Source organism: Micromys minutus, assembly GCF_963924665.1.
Source record: "Micromys minutus genome assembly, chromosome: 21".
Taxonomy (NCBI): domain Eukaryota; kingdom Metazoa; phylum Chordata; class Mammalia; order Rodentia; family Muridae; genus Micromys; species Micromys minutus.
Window position 1 is genome coordinate 11,798,845 of NC_137956.1, and position 12,834 is coordinate 11,811,678.

The window sequence follows — 12,834 nt, forward strand, 5'->3', positions numbered from 1 at the left end:
CAAATGTGGATAGCAAAAATGGCACACAACCACCCGAGGCTTAAAATACTCATCAACTTGACAGCACAGCCAAGCACTTAGCAGAGCGCATACAAGGTCACATGGTTTGGAACCTCACCACACCTGAAAACCTAGCATAGTCAGAAACTGAAGGGTCTGTGTCCTGTCAGGGCCTCACTGGCTGCTTACAGCTATAATATTCTCTACCCAGAAGGATGTCCATGTAGGGCCATGAGCCTCCTAATATTGTCCCTCTGAAGAGTAGATCAGAGCATGTGAAGGTGAAGAACTGAATGGAAGATGAAAGAGGTGAATAGACAGCCTACTGTGCCAAGGGAGGGAGATAAAGTCTACGGGAGGACTACATGTTACCTGCTTTATAAGGGACAGCCAATAGCCAAAGTTCGGGGCAATTATTACTGCATTAATTTCAGATTTCATCATACCCATTATGTGGACAGCATATGGTCGGTCCACAGACACTAATAAATAAATCTGGCATACCTGTTGGTCCAGCCACAATCTATGAGTGCTGAATCTCATTACATATGAACTAACAATTAGAAATGGGGATCTGCGCTTGCTTTTATTTGGGCGGTAGAGGCAGATCTCTGTGAGTTCAAGGTGAGCCCAGTCTACATGGTGAGTTCTGGGACTCCATAGTGATGCCCTGTCTTTAAAAAAAAGACGATATAATGGAGAGTTGGGGATGTAGGGTTGGCTCAGGAATTAAGAGCACAAATGTCACTTGAACAGGACTGGAGTTCATCCCCCCACACCCTTGCTGAGCAGCCACAACAGCCTGTAACTATGGGTCCATGGAATCCAGCACCTTCTTTTGGCATCTGAGAATTCCCACAAAGTGCTGATACCCACAAAGATGTACACACATACACATGAAATCATAAAATAACTTTAAAAAGCCTAACCGGGGTATCCTTCAGTGATATTTGGTGGCACTGGAAGTTTGATTTCTAGAACCATGAAGACAGCGCCTGCGACACTCCTTGGGGAACTCACACGCGAGAGCGCAGAGAGCTCACATATTCCACTCTTCAGTAACTGTACAGCACAAGATCAACATGGGCACACCTCACGCCTGATATTGGATCTATTTCCTTAGTAAAACAGAGCAGTTGCCGAGGAGGAAATCCTTTATCACTAATGATAAATGCAGGGTCCTTCTGAAGTGACACTAGGAAAACGAAATAATCCTCAGCTCAAAGGACCAGTTCCCCTGGGCTTTTGGTTTGATGTGGACAAAGTTATATAGTCTATATGGTTAGTTACTGCATGTAGGTGATGTGCAAACATGATTCTGTTGCTGGTAGACCATACTCAGTGAAGGGAGAAAGAAGGGTAGGGGATGGCCTGAAGGAAAAGGAACACAAGTTTTGGCTTACTATATAGCAGGGATCTAAAGCAATGGGGAAAATGCCACGTTGGACTGGGTAGACGGTAAAGTTAATCTTAGGCGGCTAGAGAGATGGCTCAGTGGCTAAGAATGCTTCCTGTTCTTCCAGAGAATGGAGTTTCAGATCACATCAGGAGGCTTACAACTCTCCAACTGCAGTTCGGAGGGATCTGGTGCCCTCTTCTGCCCTCTCTGAATGTCTGCACTTTAGTGCACATACATTAAATAAATAAATTAATTAATTAAATAAATAAATAAATAAATAAAAAGGCTGGTGGATAGACGGCTCAGTGGTTATGAGCACTGGCTGCTCTTCCAGAGATCCTGAGTTCAATTCCCAGCACCCACATGGTGGCTCACGATCATCTATAATGGGATCTGATGCCCTCTTCTGGTGTGTCTGAAGACTGCTACAGTGTACTTCCATACAATAAATAAATCTTCGTTAAAAATTAAGTAAATAAATGTAAAGTGAGGCTGGGCATAGTGACCCACGCCTTTAATTCAGCACCCAGAGGCAGAGGCAGAGGCAGGTGTATCTATGTCAGTCCAAGCCCAGCTTGTTTTACATAGCGAGTTTCAGAACAGCCAAGTTACATAGGAAGACCCTGTCTCAATAAACAAATACATAAATACATCAATCTAAAATGAAGTTATGGCTACATGGCAGAATTCCACCACCTCCTTGGATCATTTTGAGGCCCTGGTAATTGGACACTTGATTCTGCACCTCTTTCCCCTCCACTGTGTTGTCTCCACGGATCCACGCAGGAAGAGGGGGTGATGCCCTCAGAGTCCGCTCTCGGTGACAACAGCGGTGAGGGCAAGATCATCCCAGGATCCCACCATTTAGTGGGTAACACAAGTGAATAGCAAAACCTCTTGTGTGTGTCATGTGTTTACTTATGAACAGGACACAGAAAGTTGCCAACTCATGCCTGATTCAGGGAGGTATAGATAATGCCAGTGCTGGGGGCCACAGGGTCCTGGGGGCCTTTTCTTTATTGCTTAGGGCCACTTTCACCCTAAAGTTGGCGTTATCTACAGAGAGTTCGTCTCTTTGTGGAAGTGTCACCTCAGCTATCTTCTATAGGGGCCTTCTGTCCCTTTAGCGTGTTTCCCAAAGTTGATGTAACAAGTGAAGATATGTTCAATATGACAGTACTGAAGGACTGAGATCTTGAAATACGAACCTCAGAGAAGACAATGGGGACATGGAGGCACCCCCTTACAAGGTATTAAGCTCCCAAGAGCTGGTTGTTATTCTGGGAATTCTCTGCCATGTTACAGCATAGCCTAGGGAGCCCTTATTTTAAAGCCTGACAGAAAGGGTTGCCTGACTTGAACCAGAGAACATGTAGAAAATAAATACTTTTTTTTTTTTTTAAACCAAGAACCTAGCTCCAGGTCTCCAGGGAAAGCAAGACATAATACACTAATATGGAGTCTTTGACTTGACAAACCAACCGCTTTTCTGAATTGTTTTGGTTTGAAGACAGGGCCTCATTATGTAGCCTTGGCTGGCATGATACTTGTTAGTAGACCAGGCTGGCCTTGAACTCATAGAGATCCCTCCCATTGTGCCTGACAAGTGCTAGGATGAAAAGGTGTGCACTGCTCACAACCACCTCTAATGGGATCTGATGCCCTCTGCTGGCATGCAAGTGTACATGCAGACACTATATTTAGTATATACTAAATACGTAAAATCTTTTTTAAAACGTAAGCTGGGTATGGTAGTGCACACCTTTAAAAACAAGAGAGAGACAGAGAGAGAGGGAGGAAGGACAGAGAGGGATGAAGGAAGGAAGAAGAAAGGTGGCATACCCAGAAGCTTAGCCATTCTTTCCCATCCATCATAGTCACTGTAAACCTGAATGGGTGGACGAAGCAAAGACCTATGCAAACAAACTCAGTATGACCTGGACCTCAGGTTGTTTCCATTTCTTCAGATTACAGGTCCAACAAAAGACAAGGAGATGTAGTGCATATTCTGGAGTTGCTTTCTTTTCTTTCTCTCTCTCTCTCTCTCTCTCTCTCTCTCTCTCTCTCTCTCACTCTCTCTCTCTCTTTTAAGGATTTTTATTTTTGATGATTTATTTACTACTTTTGTATTTGCATTGGTGGTTGTCCTGCATGTGTGGCTGTGTGAGGGGTTGTATTCCCTGGAGCTGGACTTACAGACAGTTGTGAGCTGCCATATAGGTGCTAGAAATTGAACCTGGGTCCTCTGGAGAAGCAGCCAGTGCTTTTAACCCCCGAGCCATCTCTCCAGCCCCCCAGGAATCACTTTCTAATGGCATTCATTAGATAAAGTTGTTTAAACACTGGTTGTCTTGTGTCCTTTTACTGTGGCCTGAGCCTCCTGCTAGAAATGAAGACTAGTCATTTTAAAGTAGATTTTCCAAGTAATTATTATGGTCATGAGCCTACAGCCCCTGCACAGAGCTGCAGTCTCTGAAGGGGTCAGGATTTGTGCATTCCAGAGTATACCTGGAAGAATTCAAAGCAACAGAGATCACAAACATTGTCGTGACTACCACAGCAGTCTAAAATCCAAGAACCTGTGTTCACCTGCCTGCAGACATTGCCAAGTGGAAGAAAATCCATGTGATTCTGTTTAGAGCATAGATTTAAAAAAAATTGACTCTTAAGGAGCAGAATGTAGTGGAGCATGAAGTGACTGCTTTTCTAGATCTGACTCCTCCCAGTGTGAACAGCTGTAGTGCTCATCCAACCACGTCACAAGAACGCAGCCGCAAGATTCCGTTTACGAAGGGCTCCAGTCACTATGTGGGTATTGATCTGTGCTCCTCCATACATTTTGGGAATATACTAGAAAGGTAAGCTAGCCTCTGTGACACGTGTTTCCTCTCACTGAGGTCTCAGTATTGTCTGGTACGTGTGTGTCTGGTGAGTCAAAGCAGTCAATGGATGTATGTAGTCAGCAGGACTATCAGTATTTCAGAAAAGCCTTCTGCATTAGCTGGTGTCTACATGTTCAAGCCTTAGCTATGGAGTCTTAGTTAAAAGAAGGTAGGACAAGATAGGGATGTCGGTCCGTTACTTTAGTGGTTCCCTAGCATGCCCAAAGCTCTGTCTTTGTCCCTCGGGATGGCATTAAAATGGCTGTGGAGGTACAGAGTTATAATTGCAGCTTTTGGGAAGTTGGTGTGTGAAGATCAGAAGTTTAAGGCTATCTTTGTATATAGTTTATGTGCAGCCTAATTTAATGGTCTCTTAAAAACTCCAAAAAGGGGAAGAGTTAGAATCCTGGCTACTTCGGATAGCAGAGTTCGAGGAAGTGGACAAAAAAGATTGGAGAAAACTTTTTCAGGGCTAGTGCAGCCACTCCCTCCCCTTAGGTTCAGTACTGCTTACCTTAGTGCAATCAATTGATGCCCAGAGGCAGCATACAGAGGCACACTCCACTAACCAAAGAACCTGGCCTCTTTTCCTGCCAGTTCCTGATGATGGCTTATCCAGGGTTGTACATCTGATGGAAAATTTCATTGTATGACAGCTAGTTAAAATGACTTAGATACTATCCCATCACTTGGAACATACATCTCCTCCCAGTATGGTGATCAGAAACACTTAGAAAGAGACAGCTGGCTGTGGAAAGATACAGCGAAGGAAGTGTCCACCCTTGTGTAGTAACCAGCATTCCTGAAATGACTTAAATTGGAGGTGGCTCCCATTTTTGAACAAGGATGAAAGCAGAACACATCTCACACAAGTTGTTTCTATCAGGTAATTTGCTCACAGTGACAGGAAAGATTGTATATCTCCTCAGATGAAAAGGTTCCCCAGGGCAGGAGTGAGGATTAAAAAAGAAATAGATGGCTAAACAATACTGTGGCATGACCCTCAGCCAGTGCTGATGTTGAAAGGTGCACCTTCTAATGTAGAGCCATACTGCAGATGTGAAGAGGTCTGTAAGAAGAGGTGAGTGGAGAGAGTTCACTTCACTGCCTCAGTTACTTTTCTACTACTGTGATGAAACACCATGACCAGGGTAAATTATATGAGTTTATTGAGGCTTACCCATGCAGAGGGTGAGTCCATGACTATCACAGCAGAAAGCATGGCAGGAGGCAGGCAGACATGGCACTAGGACGGTAGCCAAAGACTCATCTATTGACTAGAAAATAGGAAGCAGAATCTAGTCTTCTGGAATCCCAAAGCTTGCCCCCAGAGACACTCCTCCTAGAATAAGGCCATACTTCCTAATCCTTTTCAAATAGTTTCACCCTTTGGAGCCCAGGTATTTAAATACATGAGCCTATAGGGGCTGTTCTCACTCAGACCACTATACTCACCTGTGATGGTTTATATATGCTGGGCCCAGGGAGTGGCACTATTTGGAGGTGTGGCCTTATAGTAGGTGTGGCCTTGTTGGAGATGGTGTGTCACTGTGGGTGTGGGCTTTGAGACCCTCATCCTAGCTGTCTGGAAGCAATATTCTGCTAACAGCCTTCAGATGAAGACATAGAACTCTCAGCTCCTCCTGCACCATGCCTGCCTGGATGCTATATTCCCCCCTTGATGATAATGGACTGAACCTCTGAACCTGTAAGCCAGCCCCAGTTAAATGTTGTCCTTATAAGACTTGCCTTGGTCATGGTGTCTGCTCACAGCAGTAAAGCCCTAACTAAGAAGACATCACTATTCTTGGCTTTGTCAAAAAGTCACCCTTCCTGAGTATTAAGCAACCCCAAATCTTCAGCCTTTTTCATTTGCACTTCTATTTCATTTTCACCTTGGAAGTATCAGCTACACTCATCCCCCAGGACCACCAATTAACCAAGAGGATCTACCCTCAATAGGTAGAGCAGAAAGAACTCAGAGGTTGTGTTAGCAGACCAGCCCATAGTGTAGTGAGTATTCTGTTTCTGGGAGGTTCCATCTTCCCCTCTATGATGACTGGGAGCCCTTGCCATCATCTGTGACCCTCCCTAGTGACCAAATCTTTCTTGGGAGGCTCCAGCCCCACCCATTGTCCCAGTACAGACTAGATACCTACCAACATTCCTGCTTGGCCAATGTACTGGCTGGATTTGTGTCAACTTGACACAAGCTGGAGTTATCACAGAGAAAAGAGCCTCAGTTGAGGAAATGCCTCCATGAAATCCAGCTGTAAGGTATTTTCTCAACTAGTGATCAAGGGGGGAGGGCCCAGCCCATTGTGGGTGGTGCCACCCCTGGGCTGGTAGACCTGGGTTCTATAAAAAAGCAAGCTGAGTAAAGCCAGGGGAAGCAAGCCAGTAAGTGACATCCCTCCATGGCCTCTGCATCAGCTCCTGCTTCCTGACCTGCTTGAGTTCCAGTCCTGACTTCCTCTGGTGATGAACAGTGATATGGAAGTGTAAGCTGAATAAACTCTTTCCTCCCCAACTTGCTTCTTGGTCATGATATTTTGTGCAGGAATAGAAACCCTGACTAAGACAATGGTGAATGATCCTTTTGATGTGTTCTTGGATTTGGTTTGTGAGGATTTTATTGAGTATTTTGCATAGATATTCATGAGGAAAATTGGTCTTTGTAGTGATAACGGGGGAGGGCCCAGGCAATTTTGGGTGGTGCCATCCCTGGGCTGGTAGACCTGGGTTCTATAAGAAAGCAGGCTGAGCAAGCCAGAGGAAGCAAGCCAGTAAGTGACATCCCTCCATGGCCTCTGCATCAGCTCCTGCTTCCTGACCTGCTTGAGTTCCAGTCCTGACTTCCTCTGGTGATGAACAGCAGTATGAAAGTGTAAGCTGAATAAACCCTTTCCTCCCCAATTTGCTTCTTGGTCACGATGTTTGTGCAGGAACAGAAACCCTGACTAAGACAGCCAATAACCCCAGTGAGGGCTCTACACACTGAGATTAGGACACAAGCCCCACAATCTGTTTCACAAATGAGATTAGTAAGCCCATTAGGCTTTCTTCCTACCCACTGTGCAGGCAAATACTGCATATATATGAAGCCATGGTCCTAGCCAAGATCTCTGAGTCCACGACACAGATTCTGGTTCCTCCTCCAACCTTGTGGGGATTTCACCCCCATGTGGTGCCAGTGCAACCCACTGTAAGGATTAGGGCTGCCTACCCACAATGCTTCAGCTATACCCATTGGCTTGGTGGGTATGTTCTATTGGAGAGATTCCAGCCTGACATATTGCCTCAGCAAACTCTTCATAGCCCAGGAAGCTCTTGCCTGTGGCCTTGGTAAGTACTGCAGCCAAGGAAGTTACAATCTCTCTCCTTGAGCCAATATATATTGTGTGCCAGAATGGTTCAGCCGGGCCTATCGCTTCAGAAAGGCAGCAGATTTGCAATGCATCAGGGACACAGAGCAAAGACCAAATCTAAAAACCATGGGCATAAAAGATGGTGAAGAAGTCCATGTTAAAGGCACAGAAATATTTCCAATGAAATCATTGCAGGAAAAAAAAATCCTTGAGTGAGGGAAAGTGACACCAATCTAGATGAAGAGCCACAGAACACCGACAGGAGAGATGACAGAGCAGAAAGAATGTCCCCTCATTGTATCTTTAGTAAAGTGTCATGGTTCAATGGACCAAACACTTCTCACCCAAGCCCATCAACCCAAGTCTGATCCCCAGAACCTACAGGGAAAGACACTACTTATTCCTAAAAGTTGTTCTCTGATCTCCACATGCCCACTAGGACATGCATATAGCCACACACATATCATGTCCCAAATTTTACACACACACACACACACACACACACACACACACACACACACACGCGCGCATTCCTTTATACAAGAAAGTCTTTTAATAAATTCCAATATCCCTTCTTGATAAATATTCTGAAGAAACATGATAAAAAGACAGGAGAGAAAGCCTGGCACTTAAGAGCGTTACGTTACATGTTCTTCTTAAGAACAGGGTTCAATAGCCAGAAGCCACATGGTGATTCACAACTCCAGCCTAAGGGGTCTTTGGGAGTTTACACACATGATGCACAGATCTACACACAGGCAAAACACCCATATACATAAAATAATAAAAAAATAGAAAAAGACTTGGTAGAAGGCACAGGTCTCTGTGTGTGCCTGACTGTAAGGTGTCTCAGTCAAGATGCTTGCTACTCAGACCATGAAACCTTTTACCCATGGACTCCACAATGATCTCCTCTGATTTCACCCACAAGAAACTGGCATCACACACTCACACTACAAAACCAGCAAAGGTTCCTGTATAGCAGTAATAATTTTTTTTTAAAGCATCCTAGGCTGGAGAAATGGCTCAGCAGTTAAGAGTACTGACTTCTCTTCCAGAGGTCCTGAGTTCAAATCCCACAACCACATCATGGTGTCTCACAACCATCTGTAATGAGATCTAATGCCCTCTTCTGGTGTCTGAAGACAGTTACTGTGTACTTATCTATAATAAGTAAATAAATCTAAAAAAAAAAAAAAAAAAAAAAAGAAAGAAAAAAGAAAATCATCCCAGGGGAGAGGAAATCAGGGAAAATCCTATTCACAATTGCCTCAAAACTGAAATAAAACAGTCAAGGAATTGAGTGACAGCCTTAATGCAAATTTAAAACACTGAAGAGAGAAATTGAAGATAAGATTGTATATGATAGAACTCATGCACAAGTTCAGGAGAGATTCAAGTATGAAAATATTTATCTTGTCAATGGCCACATAGGGAATCAATGCCATCCAAACCAAAACGCCACATTCATCACAGAAATAGGAAAAAAAATATTTTAAAATGTACTTGGAAGTGCAAAAAAACTTGGAGAACCAAATAGCCCTGAGCAGACTAATGCTAGACATAGCACCATAGTTGGTTCCAAGTCCTGCTGTAACACCATAGTAACAGAGCCAGTACAGAGCTGGCACAAAACCAGAGATGGAGATTGGCAGTACCAGGCATCGGCCCACCCGGCTACAGCCACCTGATTCTTGACAGACGTGCCAAAAATACCCACTGGAGGAAACCAGTCTTTTTAACAAAAGGTGCTGAGGAAACTGGATTTCCACAAATAGAAGAATGAAGCTAGATCCTTATTTCTCGCTATGCATAAAAGTAAACTGCAAATGGTTAAAAGTCTGAAAGTGCTATAGGAAAAAGCAGGGGGAAGTGTTTAAGATACAGGCATAGGTAAGGGCTTTCTGAATAGGACTCTAAAGTGACCGACCAGCCAGGTGGCAGTGGTGCATGCCTTTAATCCCAGCACTTGGGAAACAGAGGCAGGCAGAGCTCTGTGAGTTCAGGTAAGGATAGTCTACAGAACTAGTTGTAGGACAGCCATAGCCACACAAACACGTTTGCCTAGCAATGAGGAGCTGCTAAATTTATGAAGTCAAGGTTATATATACATACACTCAAAAACAACACTAAATCTCAGGAATGAGCTTAGAAGTCTTGGGAGCAATGCGTTTATGTCCATTAGGTTATCTGTTTTCCAGTGTGTGAATTAAATACACTGATACTGTAATGGTCTTAACACTAAACCTGCCAACCTTATTCAGAGAAAGCCTTGCGTTCCCTTGGACAGCTACTGCCGTAGGCTAGGCAATCAATCCTTCCTACTGAATCCGTGGAACTGACAGGCTACGTGGTGCAGCAGAAGTTCCTGTCTTCAGCACCACACTCACCTGGGTCCCAAGCTCTGGCTTTCTCTAGCCTAAATTGTGTGCCCTGAAGGAAGAACTCACGCCCACCTTACAGACAGGAGTTTTGTCCTTGCTATTTACTGTCTCGGTGCTTTCTCCTGTTGCTATCTGTGGGAATCTAGCTCAGAGCCAGGCTCTGTCACTTTGAGACTGGGTATACGAAAGTTACCTAGACTGGCCTTGAACATACAATCCTCCTGCTTCTGCCCCCTGAATAGCCGGAACTTGTGAGGATTTTACAAGGGTCAAATGAGAAGAAAGCCTGGCAAGCTACATGTACCCAACATAAGAAGGTGGCCGCTCCCCTGTTCCAGGTGGTAAGTGAACCCGTGTGCATGGGGCGGGAGTGGAGGGGAGAAGGGGGGGAGGGAGAGTTCCCCAGTCAGGTTTTTGGCTGAATTCATACATCAATTCTTAATTAATTCCAGGGGATGCTCTGATGATCCTGGAGTACTCTGCTGCCCTCTATGGGTTAGGACCTTCTTGTCAGATGCCAGGGCGATACCAGGGCAATAAGGTTAACCATAGAGGGATGCTGAGCTTCCTAGTCCAACTCCTCTGTCCACCACAGCAGCAGAGGGATGGGCAGCTCCAGGCTCCCTGCTGTGATGTCAGATGCCAGTCTGGTGCAAACGGAATCTGAGTCTGCAACTAAGCTGCCTCTGAGTCTCGACATCCTTAGGAGCTTTCCAGAGAATCTGGACCTTGCACATCCTTGAAGGAAAGAAGTTAAAGGTGGGTGAGGCAAAAGAAGAAAAGGAGGTACTGGTGGTAGTGGTGGTGGTGGTGAGCACACATGAACATGCACACACACGCACACACACACACACACACACACACACACACACACCACTTCTATCTTCCATCCAGAGGCTGGAAGAGCTGCAGCTAACCTCTCCTAGTGGGTATAAACTTTCCACCTGAGAAAAGAAAATCCCTTTGAAGGCTCTGTAAGTTAAAGTTGAGTAGGTATCTCCCCCAACCTTTTCTTTGCTTTTCATTTTAAGATTTATTTGTTTATTACATATAAGTACACTGCAGCTGTCTTCAGACACACCAGAAGCAGGCATCAGATCCCATTACAGATGGTTGTGAGCCACCATGTGGTTGCTGGAATTTGAATTCAGGACCTCTGGAAGAGCAGCCAGTGCTCTTAACCACTGAGCCATCTCACCAGCCTGTCCCCCAACCTTTTCTTAGTCTTCATCCTTCACACTGTCTGGAGGGAGAAAGTAGCCAGTGGATGGACCCAGAAGCCTCTCAGTCTGGAGTACTCTCTACTTGCTTAGTGAAAGCCCACCCGCATCATGGATTGAATTAGTGCTAAGTGATTCTAATTGTTTTCTCCAAAAAAGGTTTAGTGATACAGATCTGGGGGGGGGGATTCATTTGTTTTTGTTTTGTTGAAAGTACAGAAAGGCAGGAAGCTTGTTATTGCCTGGATTGTCTTCCTCTCCTCTCTTCCTCTCCCTCCTGGGAATCTTCACCATTTCCAATTTACTCAGCAGCCTTTCCCCATTGTTTCTCCAGAGCAGTACATCTGTTATAATGTAAGCGACTAGACCGAAAGGTCATTGCTCAAAATCCAGTTCACTAAACAGTTCAGTATCTGTGGTGGGCAAATCTGGCCTTCTCAGAGGAGGTAGAAAAAAAATTCTCTCTGCTTCTAGTTTCTGGCAAAGGTTCATTACCCAAATGCAAATACCAGAAAAGGTGTTGCAAGAAAGGTGCTAAACAAAACCTCTTGTGAGTACTCATGTCCAACAAATACCCATTGATGTTAGCACATCAAAACCAGCCAAGCCACTTCCAAAGGCTGTTAACCACCCACTTCAGATTAGTTGCTCTACTTCCTGCTTCTCCCTGCTCCCCTGTGCCCACACCCCCATTCTATGCTGTTTGGATTACTTTAAACCCTCAAGCACAGTCAAGACAAGTTCAGTGATTGGCTTATTTTAGTTTGATTTTGCTCAATGTTTTTGTATAACTCCAAGATGCTTTGAGAGTTATCGGGTTTTTTTTTTTTCACATTTCCTCAGAGGTTATTGTATCAAGAGAATCTGTTGCTACATCTGTATGTGATGAAATTCATCTTGTAACCCCAGCACTTGAGCCCACCCCAACCCCTGCCCAGGCAGGTGGACTAAGGTTAGCTTCAAGAAACCTAGTATTATATGATAGTTAATTTGATGTAATTTATTTAACCCAGGATGAACCCAATCCTACAGTTTTTCCTCAATTCCTCCTAAACCAACACAATGCTAAGATTCTAAGTGTCCTCTGATGGATGCTTGACCTGCGATCTATTCAGACAATTCGAGCATCCCAGTCCTAGCAAGGGCATCTGTGGCTTAGCCCAACCCTGAAGGAGTGTGTCCAGCTCCAGAATCCTTGCAAAGCTGGGTGGGCTTCAGGCAATGGTAATATTTTTTTTTTCACTTTAGGTATTGGAGATTGTAGATAGGGTGTCCTACCCTATACTAGGCAAGCCCTCTCATCGAGTTATTTTAAGACAGAGCCTTAAATTAATTGTCACGCAGATCCTCCTGCCTCAGATCTCAATTCTGCACCATTAGCCTATCATGAACCTGAATTTCGAGGCACGGTTGGGATCCTTTCCGTGGCACCCGAGACCCGCTGTAGGCAGGCTGGACGTCCACAGTCGGACCCAAGCAGAACAAGTAAGGGTCTAGGTGGCCGCGCGGCTGCAAGCGCCGATTGGCCAGGCCAGCCAGACCCCGCCCCCGAAGCGCCTCAACCAATGAGCGCGCCGAGGA